The sequence below is a fragment of the Mercenaria mercenaria genome, chromosome 11 (assembly GCF_021730395.1).
Source record: "Mercenaria mercenaria strain notata chromosome 11, MADL_Memer_1, whole genome shotgun sequence".
Lineage (NCBI taxonomy): Eukaryota > Metazoa > Mollusca > Bivalvia > Venerida > Veneridae > Mercenaria > Mercenaria mercenaria.
In genome coordinates this window covers 52,194,434-52,199,137 of record NC_069371.1, presented here as the reverse complement: position 1 = coordinate 52,199,137, position 4,704 = coordinate 52,194,434, and positions in this window count along the sequence as shown.

The following is a 4,704-nucleotide window of genomic DNA, read 5'->3' as shown; positions in this document are numbered from 1 at the left end:
CCGTTGTTTTGATTGGTCTATTCTGTTTGTCGAAAAATGCTGTACCGTGCCGTATCTATTTTCTTCTTATTAGGTTGAACACTGTATTGGCTACTGGTCACAATAGCATAAATAGTATTCCCTATATAAAACTGACATTTTTAATGAGCTACCAAACATAGCTAGACCCATTTTAGAGAACAAATCCTTACTTCATTTTAAAGAGTTATGATAAAACTGACATAAATGAAGAGAAAAGTACTGGTACTGATGATAAACCCGGACAAATGATAAAGTCGACCACCTTGGAATTATTCGATTGCAATCGGTTATTTATACAATTGAACACACCATCTTTTAGCAACCACTTATAACACCAGCTGGTGTAAACAAAAACAAAATTGGTAAATTTCTGTATGAATAAATGACTTACATTTATCTGATAACAAAATATTTATCCAAAATTACTGGGGAAGAGGGTGTTTCTTTATGCGTGCTCACTGTCAACATATAAAGGCCTGACATTGGGTCATTTTTAATTATTTGATCCGGAATGACTGTTGCAGCATTTTGGGTAAGTTTCAATATAATACTATGAGGAAAATTTTGTAAATGACAAAGTGGTCGAATTTATCATCAGTCAACGTCCGTACAGTCCCCATTTTACATACCCTTTTCAGGGCCTCACTTCATCTGAGTTTGCTTACTAAATATAAATTTGAATTATGTAAAGTTTTCAGCAAATGTTAAGCTCTATTTTGATACCAACCATTGATAACAATTTGCAGAAAAAAAGTTATAGGTAAAAAACTCATTTTCTGTCTGGGTTTATCATCAGTACAAGTAGGGGTCATGCATCTTCTAAGAGAGATTTCTCTTGTCACATTTGATTACTGTAAAATCACATCAAAATCACACTGCTATGACCTGGAAGTACTACCCATACCAAAATTGAGTTTCACTTCACCAAATGCATCTCGATCCTCTCCCAATTTTTCTACCAAAATGTCAAAAATACACCCACGATGAAATTTAAACAGAAACCAGCTTTAATTTAGACCTCTCTGGCCATGCCAAGTGAAAAATTAGTGTTCAAATACCTGGCAGCCATTACGCGACTAGACCAGACGGCTCCCACGCTTTTTCCTTTACTATAGTTAGGCTACTCAGAACCGCCATTTATAGGGACAATGTCTAAGATTTTAAATTATGAGACACAGTTAAAACAATAACGTAAATTATTTAAATATAACAAATAAAAGATCGAGCATTAAAGACCGAGTATATTAGTTATGCTATAAAAGACCGAACATTAAAGACCGACTATATCACTTATGTCTTTGAAATGTTTGCTTTACAACAGTTGCCCTTTGATTGGCGATTTTGCCGGTTTAGAGATATATTACTCTAAACGTATGCTTTTTGTAAAATCAATACTTGTATGGGTTTTATGTGACTCATAAAATAAATAAAGTGCTGTCTCTGCACTACATGATTTCGTTGAAATTTGAGTACGATATGAACAACATATTTTCTAAATGTGTGAGAAACCCGACAAATATACTAATAGAATTATACAAAAAATCTTTCCAAAAATATCAAGAAGGAATTAGTTTCGATTATTATATAATATTTGTTCAAGATATGCATGAACAAGTATAGAGTTAGCTTCATTAGAAATTCCAAGCTTGAAAAAAAACGCCTGCCTTGAAAAAGCAACAAGACAGATTGGAAATAATTCAGAAGCTGAACACAGCTTTAAAACTTGCATTTTATTTCAGATTGTTGAAACAACCCCATTTCTATCAAATTCGAATGTAAGAATAGAAGCTATTAATACTAAATATTTTATATATAATATTATGAGAGGTTATTTACAAAATTTTATCACTAGAAGCTATTAATACTAAATATTTTATATATTATATTATGAGAGGTTATTTACAAAATTTTATCACTAGAATGCCATACAGGTATTGTTTTATGGCAAAGCGTTGGAGGAAGTGCCAATCTGTTGTCTGACATTCAAGACTGGTGAAAGATCATGGACAGTATTAATGTGCTGTGTCTCGCATAATTTCTTCTTCCTGAGTCCATGATGCTGGTCGCTCTTAAGCTCGTTGCTGTCTACATAGCACATTACATAACTGCGGAAAATTTGCTCCACGACCTTGCAGCAGATGGAAGTAAGAGTTGAGAACCTTGCTATTGTTACCCCTTTTATAGAGTGGCATGGCGTGTGCCTCTTTCCAGTTGGGCGGGACATGTCCCTGATCTTGTAAAATAATAGCAAAGACTGGTGACAGTTTGGATGACATTTTCCTCGAAAAAGTGAGAAGATATCTAGTGTGACAACCCTTTTTTGACCCACTAGACATTTTCAACCGGAAGAGATAGTTCGACCTCTAGACATTTCTATTCCATTCAATGACATGCATGGAACATTCATAAAAGGTCATATTTTCGTAAATCAATAAGGAACGTTTACATTGACAGCTACTGTAGGACTGAATGCAGCCAGTCAATATTGATGCAGCTAGTACATTATAATTACTCCTCACTGACCGGAATGAAATACTGTTGACAAAAATGCTATAAACAATCAGAGAAACAGAAGTACACCTTTCTCTTTCTTATATTTGATAATGATTGTTGCTCGAGTCCCTTTATTGTCCCCCGCCTTTTTCGAAGAAAAATAAGGGGCGTAGAAATAGGCTGCATCCTTCAGTCCTTCTGTCCTTCTGTCCTTCCTTCCGTCCATCACACTTCGTGTACGGTTCATAACTCTGCTTATCCATGAAGGGATTTTGAATTCACTTGGCTTAAATGTTCACCATAATGAGACGACATGTCATACGCAAGACCCAGACCCTTAGCTTCAAGGTCAAGGTCACACTTAGAGGTCAAGTGTTAACATGGTCTATTTCGTGAACGGTTCATAACCCTGCCATCCATGTAGGGATTTTAAAATAGCTTGGCATACATGTTTACCATAATGAGACGATGTGTCACGCACATGATCCATACCCCTAGCTCCAAGGCCGAGGTCACTCTTTGAAGTCAAAGGTTAACAGGGTCTGTTTCGTGACCGGTTCATAACTCTGCCATCCATGAAGGGATTTTGAAATTACTTGGCATAAATGTTCCCCATAATGAAACAACGTGTCATGCGCAAGACCCAGACCCCTAGCTCCAAGATCAATGTCACACTTAGAAGTCAAAGGTTAACAGGGTCTGTTTCTTGTTTGGTCCATAACTCTGCCATTTAGAAAGGGAATTTAAAATTACTTGGCACACATGTTCCCCATAATGAGTTTATTTATCATGTGCAAGAGTGCAAGACCCAATAGCAAGGGATTTTAAAATTACTTGGCACACATGTTCCCCATAATGAGTTTATTTATCATGTGCAACATTGCAAGACCCAAATCCCTAGCTAGCTCCGAGGTCAATGTCACCTTTGGACATTTTTGGTATTTTTTTTTGTCTGGTCTGTAACTTTTTCATGCATTGTTGTATATTAAGGTAGTATGCGCTCTTTGTCGAGATTTTTAAAAAATCGTCGGATTCTGTTCAAATCTAGTTTAAATAAACGTAACACAACTGCCGTTGCATAAATGTACTTTTTATTTTATTTTGACGTCGGTAACATAGCAACATAATGACGCCAAAGCGCCATCTGTCGGCTCTTACTAAAATCGGGGTATTTCTGAGTTTTTTCATTGTATCTTTTTTATTAGCGCATCATAATTTAAAATTCAAACTACACTGTAATCACGACGAAAATATCTATCAAACATCACAATATAATTGCCGTTAATTCTGCGAGTGTGTGTAAATCAGTAAAAATGCAACGTCAAAACTTCTCTTTTTTTTGTTCATGAAATTACCTCCCTTTTATTTGATTAAGTATACATGTGTTTTTATATCAGTTTTCCCACTAATTTAAAAATGAAATTATGTCTAAAGTAAGATGATTGGTATTGATAGATGTAAAAAAGCTATCAACAATTGTAGATTTGTAAAATGCAAACCTATGCACAAGTTATAACTAAATGGTATATATAGATAAATGCAGCAGTACTATGGTTGCAAAAATTAGGTTGATATGTAGTGCAGCTCTGCATTGGCCAACAGTAGAAAAAAAATTTATTGGTGTGTAATTTAAAAACAAGTGTTTAATACATTCTTTTCATTTGTTTATTAATAACCTCCATTTAATATGATATTCTTTAAATTTATTTTTCCTTACCAATTTAAAAATTAAATCAAATTAAATTTTTAAAATGTATATATTATAACATTTGGAAGCATTCACCTGTTGTAGATTTCCAGACATTTGTCTTCATGAATGATATGCTATATAATTATGACTTGTGTTGCCCTATTGTATTGGCATGCAGTATGTTTTGTGAAAAATGTCCTTGGTAACTCTGTTACAAACTGTTGTTTTTCTCCTGCAACTGCAAATATAATTATTGAAATGTGCCAGTTAAATGTATTATTATTTACAAATCCGACGTGAGGCAGTCAGGGACGTCCATGTTACATCCGACTGCATCGTTGAAGTCAAGATATTAGAAGTTTTCACTAACGGCGATTTCAATCTACAAATATCTAGGCTCTTTGGACTCTAGAAAGTAGAGTATGTAGAACTAGACTGAATTGCTGACTTCATTAATGTTTCAAGGCTGTACGATCATTTTTTCTATTGATAATTTTTTA